The 14216-nt window shown below is 38.9% G+C and overlaps 1 protein-coding gene across 1 annotated transcript in view; it reads left to right on the top strand.

The window, feature by feature from the left end:
• The window catches only part of ATXN7 (ataxin 7), a 128855-nt gene that overhangs the window by 17158 nt on the left and 97481 nt on the right, over positions 1-14216 (top strand). The window contains 1 exon segment of the mRNA XM_033424772.2: positions 10224-10322. The gene's annotated coding sequence lies outside the window, so the exon portion shown is untranslated.

The raw sequence follows: 14216 nt of genomic DNA, 5'->3' as shown, positions 1-14216 counted from the left end.
TTTAAAAAAAAAGACTGTGGCAAAGATTAATCTATAGTTCAAGTTTAATTTTCATCATGCTGGGAGCCTGAAGTAAATAAAACAGCCCATGGTGTTCTAGGCTGATTATGGTGTAAAGTGGGGCAACTTCCTTGCTGTTGTCTTGTAAAGCCATGACAGTTTGTTTGCAGAATCAGAGAATGCAGTATTTCTAAATGTTCTCTTGTGGAATTTCCTACTGGCATGACTTTCTTCCCCCTTTGCTTCTGCCCAGTAGCAGTCCCTTGAGTGGCATTTGCTGTCCTAGTTAATCAGAGGGTAGGAGAAATGAAAAACTCTCCTCTTCCCCCTCCTACGAAGTTTCAATGGGCACTGGAAATGTAGGTCAAATTGCATCACTGTAAGGAAGGTACTTATGAAGTGCTGCCAGCCTCTCTTTAGATTCCGAGTCATGATGAACCAGTGTTGAGCCAGCTTAGGTGTGAGATCCAGGGAATCGGGGAGTCATGTTTTTGATGTAGTCCCAGAATGTTACATTTTAGTCAGTGATAAAAAGATCTCTGTCTAAAGCCCTAGTGAAAATAACTTACACTGGCTTTAATTTGCATCTCCCAGCTTCTGGAATTCTTTTTGTCTCATTTATTATTGGCACATTGCAGCAATTTATATTAATTTAGCCAGAGAGATGTTTGAATTGTAGAAATGATTGCCATGTGTACATAAGAAAATAAATCTCATATTTGATAATCACATAAGTCTAATGCATTTTGCAAATTGCATATAATCATATGCTCATTGGGATCTTGATATCACAAATAGGTTGTTATATTTAAAGTATACTATTTCATGGCTCTTTATTTTTTTAATGGCAGAATCTTGCAGATTTTAAAATAAGTCTTTAAATACATGCTCTTAGTTTTTACATATTGTATACCTCCTGCCCTTTGTAAGACATCCAGATGTTGGCTGCCAGAGTGGTCCATGTTACATTGTCCTGAACAGTATGTATCCTGACAGCAAAACCAATTCTAAAACCTACTCCATTTTCACTCTCTCCTTGCCTCTGTCAAGATAATTGGTAGTTCATTTGTATACAAAATGGAAAATCAGATGATAAAATATATTTGCATAGGCTTGGGTATTATTTATAATCTTATAGGATGAATAAATTATTCTGTGAAATATATTTATAATCCAACATTTAGCTGTTTCTTTAACTTTGAAATAATTCAAGATTCACAGGAAATTGTGAAGATAGTACAGAGAGGTCCTGGTTGCTCTTCACCTAGTTTCTCCCATTGATTACATCTTACCTAACTATAGCACAGTAGCAAAGCCAGGAAATTGACATTGGTATATAAGGTATGGGTATAGTTCTGTGTTAGTTTATCTCATCTGTCGATGCATGTAACCACTACAGTAATCAAGGTGCAGAACTATTCCATCGCTGCAAAAATCTCCCCTGTGCTGCTTCTTCCGAGGCACAGTCATTCCTGTTACCCTCACAGTCTCTAACTCCTGGCAACCACTAATCTGTTCTCCAACTCTATAATTTTGTAGTTTTGGGAATGTTACATAAATGTGATCTTTTGAGATTGGCTTTTTTCACTGAGTATTTTTAAAAGACTTTTATTTTAAAAATAATATTTATGTTAAACATTTTTAAGGAATATTTATTTTTAAAAGAAGTTATCATCCAGAGTTTGATTCACAAATTTTCAAACCTGTATTTTTCTGGCTTGGGTGTTGTATACTCTGTGTTGCTATATTTGAACAGCATTAGAAGTCGTATGTGCCGACGTAATAGCTGATCATAGCATTAACCTTATTGCCTGCTGTTAAGGATGATACGGAGAAGTTAAAGGGAAAATTACTCCGGGAGAAGCCAATTTCATCAACAAAGTAAATATTACAATTGATTACTGAGCAGGAGTAAGAAGTCCAAATATATACTTTAATTGTACCAAATACAGTAACTGACCCACATTCGTGTTCCATTTCATCCTGAAAGAACTCTTTAAAGAAGAGAGACTTTTTGGAACAGGATATTTAAATGAACAACAATTGAAATATTTACATTAATTAGCTAATGTAAAGATCGTGTCACAGAATTGCTATATGTGGTTATTGTGAAATATCACCATAAGAAAGCCAGTATCTTTATCGTGTTAATGAGATTCTTTGGAAATGGAGTCCTGTGTGTAAATGAAGGCTGGGAACAAACAGCCTCCAAAGGAACAAATCTTCCTCAGAATCCGGTGTGTTGTTTTTGAACAAAATATTAAAAATACTCTGCGAGCTGTAGGAGGGCGCCTTAGTGTTTGGCTACAAATAATGATACCATGGCTCTAGGGAATCCCATGTGGCCAGACCTACAGAATTGTAATTGAGCAAATAGAAGGTGGGTCCCAAGGCACCATTCTGAGCTCACTGGTGGTGAAGGTGAAGGAGTGAGCCCTGCTCCTCGGCTTGCCCAGAGTTCCTGTTCCTGCACAGATTTTTACAAATGGGATACTCTTGTAACTGGTGTTTGATCTCCATTTGACTCTAGCTCCTGACGTTTTAGACAGTCTTCCTCCCAGACAGGAAAATATTCTTTGTAATTAAAATCAGCCTCTATTTACTGACAACATTTTACTTTTTTTTTTCTTCAAGTAGCATTTGACCCTACTTAAAGTAGCTATTGGTATGGAGGAGAAGGGAAACAATCATTTATCGATCATTGAACATATGCCAGCCACTGTACTGTGTATGTACATTTACACATGTAATTATAGTATTGAAAAATTGCATTAATGATACTCATTAAGTGATGGGTCTGAAATAAATAGCATACTAAGTAACTCTTCATAGCAAATAAGCCATTTTTCTTGGTCAGGTATACCTAAGAGGCCTGTGGCCCAAAACACTATCTATCTATATCTATATAGATATATATACACACACACACATTATATAGAGATAATTTAAAGAATATATATCAATTAATCAACTTGTATATTTATACAATGTGTGAAGTGATACAGGATTTAAAGATATAAGATCTACCCCTCCTTTTAGCAGCTTTCTATCCAGATGAGGAAAATAATTTATAGGTACAAGAAAAAGCAACTAACTACGGGAGTGAACTACTTAACCTGTCAATGCAATGTGTATAAGGCAATCCATAATTAATTACTAAGTAAATCAGATTGTAAATGCTATAAATATTCAGAGGAGGAAATGATTATTGATCTCTTACCCTTAATTTTTGTCACCTGTAACATGCAGATAATACCTACCTCATAATGAGAAATGAATAAAATAGGTATGTATTTCCTATTAGTACACTTTCAATCAATTATAGCTGTGCCATTGATAATGAAAATTATGATGATATAGTAACAACAATAATACTGTATTAGTGTACGTTGACTGCTGTCACTACCCAAAACCTCAGTAGCTTAACACAATACATGTTTACGTGTCACTCAAGTCACAGCTCAGTGTGGGTTGGCAAGGAGGCTCTTGCTTCACCCAGTCATTCAAGGGTGAAATTTTGTGACTTTGCTCATCACCTCTAGGTGCTTGGAGCCTTCTCCATTTGACCAGTAGAGGGTATGAGAGATTGAGGATCAAGACAAGGAGGTTTGTCTGGGCCAAACCTAGAAGTGGCCCCAAACATTTCTGTTCATGTTTTAGGACTCAGTCGTATGGTTACACCTTACTAGAACAAATACTGGGAAATTTAGTCTAATTGTGTGCTCAGGAAGAGGAGAATTTGGATATAGGTGAGCATTGGCAGTCTATACAAATAATAATTAGAAAGGCTTAATAGAAGAGGAGGGATTTTTCCTGGATCTTTTAGAGAAGAAAGTGAGATTTGTAATAGGTTACTCAGCCTGCCTTTAGGTGGCATTATTTCAAGAGGAAGGATAGAAGAACTTAAAAAGCCTGCAAGCATTGTTAATAAAAATTACACATTTGTCCCACTAGCCACTGCCTTTACTGTAAGCCATTTGGTAATGACCTTGGGCATGCCATCTAACTACTATAGACCTCCATTTCCTCACTTATAAATATTCTTCATAGGGATGTGGTGAAGTTTAAACAAGACTGGGCATACAAAGTGCTTAGCACAGGGTCTGGCCCAGAGTAAACATTCAGTAAGAGTTATTATTACTGATAATGTTAATATGTATGGCCCCAGAGCTAAATACTTGCTAGCTGTTCATTTATTTGTCATCTTTCCTAAAGGACTACTTAGAGTAGCAATGACTTGACTGAGTAGATTTCTATGAATTTTAGAATTCCATAACCCCAGTTCAGTAATAAGAGATTAGTGTTCCCCTGGCAGAATATTGGGGGAGAAACCCTCTCTGTCCCCCAAGGCTGGCATCCTCGCATTTAACTCTACAGACTTTTTATTCTTCTATGAAGAGGACAACAGTAGTATTGGGCTGTGATTTACCTCTACTCCCTTCTTCCCAGAACTTTCTCAGTGTTGAACTCTCTCTGTGAGTTTGTCAGGGAAGAGTGAGGGTAAATGTCAGAACAGCTACTTTTTGCTCAGGCCTAATTGCAAGTTCTTAGCAAGGCAAGAACATCCCATCCAGGCCCATGTTAACTTGAGTGGATGGGTAGCTGTCAGAGCCTGTGGTTCCTTTAACTTAATTCTGTTCAGCAAACATTTATTAACAGCCCTGGGGATACAAGGTTGAAATGTTGCAGACCCTGCCTCTAAGAAACCGACTTAGGAAGGGTGAGTTTCTTGGAAGATAGGAAGAAAGGAATTCAAGGTGGTGAGAAGACCAGGTGTGGAGGAATAGAGGTAGGAATTGCTGTGGGCGGCAGCGGAAGGAATGGCACAAGCTCAGCTCCAGTATGCAGCTGCCTCAGGTCTGCCCCTAATCGGCCTCTCCTCGCAAGCCTCAGTTTTCTCTCTTTTAAAGGAGTGGAGTAAAAGTTCTGACATCATAGACCTGGGACGATTAAGTGAGATGATATATGTAAAGGGTTTACTATGTGTTAATAGTACTGGGTACATAGTAAGTGCTTAGTACATGTCAGCTGCTACTATTGTTATTGTTTTTGTGTGCTTCTGTAAATCGACTTGTAAACCCACTGCCTTGACCAAGGATTTTGTGCAGGCAAATTAGAGAACTACTGGGAATTTTATTATATTTTTGGTTCTCTCTTAAGGCTACTGGTGAAAGAGTATAGTGTAGTAACAACTAATGGAAAAATGGCCTGCTGACCCCTGAGCTAAAAGGATAGAGAGCCCAGTTAATCTCAGTGAAATCTGGGAGAGTTAGAGATGGGAGAGCCGTGAGACTTAAATAGCAAAGGGAGGGAGGGATGGCTATGTTGAACCCTTTGGAGAGAAGAGGGGCTCAATGTGTGTGGATATGTAGAAGTTGTCAGAAAATGGAGCCTCCTTTCTTTTCTTTTTTTTTTTAATGTTTATTTTATTTTATTTATTTATTTTTGGCTGCTTTGGGTCTTCGTTGCTGCATGCGGTTCTTCTCTAGTTGCGGTGAGCAGGGGCTACTCTTTGTTGCCGTGCGCGGGCTTCTCATTGCGGTGGCTTCTCTTGTTGCAGAGTACGGACTCTAGGCGCATGTGCTTCAGTAGTTGTGGTGCACGGGCTCAGTATTTGTGACTCATGGGCTCTAGAGTGCAGGCTCAGTAGTTGTGGCTCACAGGCTTAGTTGCTCCGCAGCATGTGGGATCTTCCCGGACCAGGGCTCCAATCCGTGTCCCCTGCATGGGCAGGCGGATTCTTAACCACTGTGCCACCAGGGAAGCCCTGGAGGCTCCTTTTAAAATGTTAAGGCTTCGCGTGAGGAGTTTTATGGAGGGTCAGGAAAGCCCATGACTGACTGCAGGTACTAAAACGTATCCCTGAAACCTAGGCCAGAGGTGCTGGAGTCCTTCCTAGTAACTGGTTTCAGCTCCCTCTTTACAGGTTATGTTTTCAAACTCTTTTTTGTGTTCAGTGGAGTGACCCTTAGAGCAGTAGGTGCAAAAACTTGACGGTATCTGTGGGAGATTTATTCCAGTACTGCACTGTGGACCCTCCAGTCCCATGGTATCCATGGGTTCCGCATCCACGGTTTCAACCAACTGCAGACTGTAAACATAGTGCCCGACCAGATGAGTGATGGTTGAATCCACGAATGTGGAACCTGTGGATAGGAGGGCCAACTGTATAGAGTTTCATTATTAAATTTGCTTTGCCAGGGAGAAAACCGGTTAGGGTGAAAGCAAGGTGGAACTTGGGTGGGAAGAGAGTGAATAAACTAGGGACACTGTCAAATCATATTTTTGGAGAATATGCCTACAGTTGACAATGTAACCTGTTTTAAAAATTTTGGTTTGTGGTTTTTCATTTGGGAGAAGAGACTTAGGAAAATGACAAAGGCTCAGTGTCACAAGCTTGGCTGCCTACAGGAGACAGGCCTGGAAGGAAAATAAGTGATGTGACCAAGCTGCGTACTTTGGGAAGTACATGCCCACTGACAAGAGGTAGCCCACGACGCAGCATCAGCCAGTTATCCCCATGTGGGAAAGCTAGCCTCAGTGGCCAGATTTTTGGACCTTCAAAGAGAAAGTGGAAATACGGAATTTTAAGTGAATCCTTCTAACTTTTAAATATTAGCAACAAATTCTCTTTTTCTCCCCCTAAGATCACCAAGCAAACAGACAAAAAAGTGAACTATTTTAGGCCCATGTTCTTTGTTTGCAGTGAGAGTCAAAGAGTGGAGAGAAAAATGTGTAACCTGGGAGTTAGGCAGCTCAAATGAATACACTCCTGGTTCTGGTGCCCGCAAGGCACACAACCTGGCATGGGGCACGTGCTTCACACGTTTTCATTGAATAAATAAACCGGCTGGGGTAAACCTCTCTAGAGAGATGGAGAGAGGAGTCCGCCTTCCCTCACCTCCAGCTTAGAAGATAGAATCAAGTCAAAACCTGTGTTGCCCTCCTTGTTGGGCCCACCCTTCTAGCCCTTTCTCTTCCCTTTCACAGCCTCTGCAAGCACCTGAGGTGCATTCTCACACTGCAGCTCCATGGTTTGCCTAGAATTTAAGGAAGTTTAGGAAATAAAAAGAAAATGTATACTGCTATGCTTAAAAACAGGACCAACCCAGTGTAGCCTGTATTTTCTTTCCTGTATCATGGTTAGTGCTTAATTTTGATAGACTCAATTGTATAACAAGAAGTGATCCAGATTATGCCATAAATTGCAACAAGGGTCTCAGAGCCTTAAAAGGACGTAGAAATGTTACTCCTGGAAAATAAGTCATTTTCTTTGTTAAAGTTGATATAACAGTGCCCATGTAACAGTGTGGGCTTTTTGCTGTTTAAAGTTAATGAGAGGATTTTTCTGAACCCTTGGGCATTCCACAGGATCTTCTTTTATATCAAATTCTGCTGATATCTGCCCTTTTATTTATTTATTTATTTTTAGTACAGAAGTTTTACTGTCTTGAGCAAGATTATTTTTGTTGCGGTTATCAGAAATCAATTCCTAAAAATTCAAGCTCTGATTAGGGGGGGCCATTTACCCTTCAGGTCCAGGGGATTCTTAAAACCCTACAGAAGGATGTGCTTGGGTCCTCTGGGAGACTATACGTGGGACAGGAAAGCCCTAGAACCCCCTGGGCAGAAACTGTTTCCCTTTCTGTCCTGTGGGGCTTCAGGGCCTCCTGGGGCTGATGTACTCTGAGCAGCATGTTCATTCGTCAGTCTTTGCTGACTGGCTTTTTCCTAGAGACTGAGGGCACATGGGGGAGCTTGCAGCGTAGACCAGAGTAGACCCTCTTCGTCCCAATTTCTAGTGCTCAGGAGAACCAGTTGAATGTCTCAGTTTGGGTCATGTGTCCAGCTTTCACCAAAACAAGAGAGAAGTTTGGAGTTTCATAGTACAAGCATTACTTGGCATTGGGTTATATGGTGCTTACAAAAAGGGTCACCATGGGCTAGGCAGCTACTCTAGGAGAAAGCCATCTCTTACAAGCTCCATCTTCCACCCCCCAACCAAAAATTAAAAAAAAAGAGTAAATAAATTAAATTTATGCCTGTCAGGACTTTGGAGAACACTCAGATTAGGTCTTTTCTTTCTTCTTGTTTCCATCTCCTCTCCCACCTCTAATGGGTTGCCATTTAAAAAATCTTTTAAAAAATCGTATTTGTTGAATGCTTGTTACATAGTAGGTGGTGAATGAGTAAAAGCTATCACGTTTTATGTTTCTATTGTTAGAAAATGTTCTCCAGTCTTCCTTTTAAATTATTTCTTTCTCTTCGCAAAACAAAATTAAGTTGCTGTTTAGGCAGTTTGGTATACTGGAAAGGGAACTAAATAGCACCAAAGGCCTCCATTCTGCTTCCAGTTTCAAACCATTTATTTTCTGGGTTATCTTGAGCAAATTATGACCTTCTCTCAGTTTGTTTCCTCACTAGTAAAATGGAGATCATAAATAACAGCTCTTTTGAGCACAGTGTTATTGTGAAGATAAAATGAAAGAATATATACAAATATGTGATAGTTGCTTTTTTCCTACTAAAGAAAGATTTCTGACCCCTACTCTAAGTAGAAAAGTTACTATTTTTAAATGCTTATTTTTAGTAACTGCCACTACCATTTTTCTCTAAGAACAGGGTTTCTCTTAAAGCATTTTTACAGTATTCAGGCTAGTAAACGGTGAATTCTTTTTACTAAGGCAAACTCTATCTTGGGGGAGATTTCATAGCACTCTGATGACTTCCTTGGATACTTTGGAGATCTAGCTGAAGTGTTCTGATGGAAAACTGAAAACCAGCTTGACTTAGAGAAGTAGGGTCAAGCACACATGATGCCGGTGTTGTTGTATCTGCATCTCCAGCCTACCTTGAAGGAATCACCTTCAAAGAGGTGGTTATCTGTAATGTAACATCTTTATTGGCTGCCTGTATCCTGGGAATTTGTAGCTTCCTTTGAGTGATTTTGCATAGCCGTAAAATGTTTAGAATGCAAAGAAATGAATTTTGGCTCAGGACAGACACGTTAAACAAGATAGTGGCTTTTATTGGAAATAAGGCAGAAAAGGACACTGAAATGGAAATCAGAGAAAATTTTTAAAAGATAGGAGACTGGGAAGCAATTAGAAATCTGAGAAAGAGAAACAGCTGGCTTATAAAGATTGTAGGAATGATTACTTTACTGAATGATTACACTGCTGAGTAACATTTTGTGGGTGAATAAAACTGTTTAAAAAAGGGAGAGGGGAAGGATATGATCCAGGAATAACTTAAAAGCCAATAAAGGTAATTATGAAAAAATGTTCAAACATGGCATAGAATTTCAGCCACTGACTTTGGAAGATGCTTTATTGGCACCTCAAACCATAGAAATATTTGCCGTCTTAGAGTACGTGATTATAAATAAAAGTTGAGCAAAGCCTTGGTGTATAGCCAGTGAGGATTATAGGAAGAGAAGTGTATTACCAGTGAATTTTTCATATGAAATCAGCCTGCCTTGTGCTTTATCTACTTGGACAGCATCTGTTCCATAGCTGTGTCATTGCCCACATTTGCTGTTTTTTTCCCTCCTGCTGCATGTCAAACTTGAAAACCAGCTTAATTTCTAACTCTGGTTTGTTAATCTCCAGTCCCTTGATTCCATAACTTAATGCTCTTCCCCAAATTAATTTGAGTAGTACCCACATTCTACTTGAAATATGTATGAGTGCACATGTACAAAAATATGCAGATAAGGCAACAGGTAATTTCTTTGTGTTTTTTTAGGAAGATGGTTTAATTGAGTTTTTGTTTCCTGTTTGTACTATTATGAATTGTTTTTATAAACTGCTGAATGATAAAGGACAGAGAGAGCTTTCCAAATAATATTCTCACTCAGTGTATTATGTGTGGGTTAAAATCTGACAGGTTTCATAGGAGCAGGCTTTCTGAATAGCCATTTAAAAAATTAAGTGAAAACTCACTAGTGGCAAATTACACACAATGATTTTAAGCCCCAGGAGGCTGACTCTATGTACATATTGAATAGTTGTTTGTTCTTAGTTTATTGTATAAATATAGCCAATTAAGTTCATTGTAAAAAAAATTGAATTGCATTTGTTGTAAAATTGGTAAAGTGACTCGAATTTTAACACTTCGACATTTTAAACACATATAATTTTGGGACACCTGGCAACTAATGAGATTGTCGATTTCTGATTAATTTTATACATTGTTTCATCGCTTTGCCCCTTTTTTTGTAGGTCTGAACAAAATTAAGAAGAAGGAGCTTCTACAATCACAGCAGATGAAGATCCACTGGTAAATCGATCAGGATTTTTGGCCTGCCCTCCAAAGAAAAGGTAACTGGTTCTTTCAGCATAGCACAGCTGAGTAAATGCTGCAGTGCCTCTGATTATAATGGAGTTTGAGTTTTACCAAAGGATGATAATTTTTTAAATTTAAGGTATCTGAGTAAGGTCTCCAATTTTAAGCATTGGATCATTGAATAGCTTATTAATATGAAATGACAGTGAATTTTAGAGTACAATATTTTTAGATGTTTGTCAAAATAAAATCTGCTAAATAACCTTCCCTCCCCCAAATTCATTAAAATTTTTGGAATACTTTGGAGATAGGAACCTGCACCACCCGCCCCCCCGCACCAATCCATATTCACCTTTTCCTGTGAAGTCGTCTAAAGATGTGCTCTTGCATTTTTGTCCTGTTCCACTTTCCCAAGCTCCTGTTTTCTTCTCTCTACAAGCAATGTAGACCCAGCTGCTGAGGGCAGGGGAGATTGTAAGGAAATTGTAAAACCGACCGGAGAACTTCAGGTGCACTTTCTGGGCCCAGTGCCTTTGCCCAGCCTGCTGGCTCTGCTCGTGAGCAGTCCCAGATCATTACAAAAATAGCAGTCACCATTGATTGAGTTCCTCGCTGCATATTCACTATTTTCATTTACTATTTGGGGAGGAGGGTGGTAAGTTTCATATAATGTGAAAAAGAAGAAAAATTTCTGAAGGTGTTTTTATTAAAAAAAAAAAAAAATGATGCATCCTCCCATCTACTCTTGAAAGGAATGAGGGGGGCTTCCAAGTTAAGATGCAGTTTAAGATGAGTCATTGAAGGATAAAACTGAACAGAACCCAAACAGGAAAGACCAAAGGAGTTTCAGCCTCTGAAATTGATCAACTTACAAATTTAGGCAACAAATGCAATGCCTCAGTCAGGTTTTAGGCATCTGTAGCAAAGATGGAAACATTTTGGACAACATGAACATGCATCTGCAAAGATAACATTTTGACTGTGACCAAACAGAAACAGGAGCTTGTAGAAGGATGTAGCAGTTTTGTTAAGGTGTTTAGAAGAACAGGACTGGGCAGCTCTGAAGTCTCCACCTTCAAAATAGGCCCTTAAAATTTTCCAGCCCAAAGCTGAAAGGCCAGCAGTGCAGAGGTATCTTTCAGTGATCATCAAAGTCATCACAAAGGATGGCATTCACTGTGGAATGTCTGGAAAGTGCCAGAGAAGCAAGAAGCAGGGCTTTCCTAGATGGTGGTCAGCAACTGGCAGTGGTGGGATATGAGGGAGTGGGAGGTGAAGGTAGAGAGGAAACATTTGACAGAAATATGCCAAAGGACCTCTTTAGTCCATAACTGTTTACTGAGCTTCTGCTACATGCAGAAGGATTATCCTTGAGGAGGAAAAGAGAAGAATAGGAGGTGATTTTCACAGACTATAATTATGACTTACTCTTTTTGAATACCGTTCCGATGAAAAGTCAAGTATAGTAGGATACCAGGAAGCCAGTGACAAGGGGGGTAAAGAAGTATCGCAACTCTCAAGACTGCAGGGATTAGACACGTGGAGGAATGAAGTGGACCAGGTGGAACTATGAGAAGCTGTTAAATTCATGACTAATCTCAAAGGGCTTTTACCTTTTCAATGCCAGCTGATCCTAGTCCCAAAATCCATTCAACAGATATTAATGGAGTGCCTACTTATATGCTGTGCTCTTCCAGGCACTGGGAATTAATTAGTAAATCAAAGTCCCTGCCATTGTGGCACTTACCTTTTAATAAGAAGAAATAGATGTAGCAAATGTAATAAGTAAATACATTGATTTGACTTCTGTTTTAATAAAACCACTCTGGCCACTATATTGAGATAGGATATAGAGGGCAAGGGTAAAAGCAGTGAAAGCAGTTAAACTATGGTTATTGAAATAACCCAGACCTTTCAGAATTTTAAGGGAACTGAAATCGTAACTTTAATGACTTTTCTTGATTTTTTTCAAAGTTAGCAATTTAAGAAAACAGTTTGAGTCCACCTAAATAAGTCGGTGGGATTCTGCCACGTGGTGACAGTTTGCTACCTTGGGTATAGAAGTGATAAAGGAAGTCAGAAAAAGGTGAGGACTTTGGGCCAGGCTAAGTTGGGGAAGGTCAGTGTTGACTTGAAACTCACACGAAAGCTTGATTTTGATTAGCACATGAAGCTGAAGGAAGGGAGAAGATAATGGCATGTAACTAGTCACAGTAGCAAAAAGGTGGAAAGAACCCAAACGTCCATCACCTGATGAATGGATAAACAAACTGGCATATCCACACAGTGAAATTTTATTCAGCCATAAAGTAGAAAAAATTACAGATATATGCTCCAACAAGGGTGAACCTCGAAAACCTGGCTAACTGAAAGAAGCCAGACGCAAGAGGTCACATACTGTACGGTTTCAACATTGTGAAATATCCAAAATAGGCAAATCTGTTGAGGAAGAAAACAGATGTGGTTTCTAGGGGCTGTGAGAGGGATGGGAGACGGGGAGTGACTGCTTAACAGGTACAGGGTTTCCTTTCGGGGTGATGAAATGTTCTGGAACAAAATAGTGATGATGATTGCACCACATTGTAGTGTACTAAATGTCACTAAGTTGTATACTTTAAAATGGTGAATTCTATGTTATGTGAATTTTACCTCAATTTTTTTTTAAAAAAGGATGGCATGTGGAAAAGTATTTGAAGGATGTGTATTTTATGTCTTGTTTAGCTGGAGTGGAGTCTTTGTAAGGGGGCGTGATGGATGATAAAACTGGAAAAAAAGGATGTTGAGTCAGATAGTGAAAGTTGTTGGCTGCCAGGCAAGCAGTTTAGACTCTCTTCTGTTAGCAGCTGTAAAACATAGCAGTGTGTACTCCCTAAGTAAGAAGGAAACTGAAGAGAGGTTGGTGCTTTGGGAATCGCAGCCTCTGGGATTCAAAGCAAAGCAAGCGGCCTCTGGCTTTATCAATCTGTGCTATTGCTGCTCACCTCGTGGAATTTTATGATAACCTCATGGAAGTCGCAAACAAAATTAATTTAGAGTTTCTTCATCTTTTAAAGAATATGCTTATTATAGTTCCTGATTATAAGTGTGTGTTATTAAAAAAATTAGATAACTATGTGAGGTGATTGATATGTCAACTAACCTTATCGTGGTAATTGTTTTGAGATATATATATATCCATATCTGTATATCTATCTCAAGTATCTCAAATCATCACATTGTATACCATAAACATACACAATCTTATGTGTCAATTATATTTCAGTAAAACTGGAAAAAAATTTAAACATTATATAAACCCTAATAAAAAGCATAATAATTACATTCCTTCCCTCCCTAGTACCCATAAGTCCAAAGCTATCTAGACTGTTGTCTGTGAATAGACTTATCGTCATCATCATTATTACATTTTCACAAAAACAGGCACATATTATGCATAGTATTTTGCATGTCACTTTAAAAAAACTTACATCTTGGCTGTCTTTCTACTTCTTTCTTTTGGATTGCTACATTATATGCTAGACTTTCATTTGTAAAAACGAGCAAAAAAATTGAAAAGCAAATGCCATTTACCTCTATTACGAAGAAAATGAGGTATCATAAAATGTAAAAGTAGCTAACATTTAATGGGCCCTAACTATTTGCCAGGCGCTCTTCTAAGCATATTAATTCACTCACTCCTTGTAACAACCTGATGAGGTAGATACTGTTTTGATCCTCCTTTTACAGAGAAGTTAACTGAGGCAGAGACAAAATGTGTCCTGTTATGGTCCATGGTTAGGCAGTAGCAGAAATGGGCTCCAGGACCAGCTTCAGCTCCAACTGATGGTTGTTACGAGGGAGCTTGTGGCCACTGGTGTGAGATTATAAAGATTTTTCAAGAGAAGTCAATCTGGAATTTTGTGTGAAATTTTCCAGATTTTAATGTTGGC

This window comes from Orcinus orca, chromosome 10 (assembly GCF_937001465.1).
Source record: "Orcinus orca chromosome 10, mOrcOrc1.1, whole genome shotgun sequence".
Lineage (NCBI taxonomy): Eukaryota > Metazoa > Chordata > Mammalia > Artiodactyla > Delphinidae > Orcinus > Orcinus orca.
The sequence above is the reverse complement of the archived record's forward strand: the minus strand, read 5'-3'. Positions and strand labels throughout refer to the sequence as shown.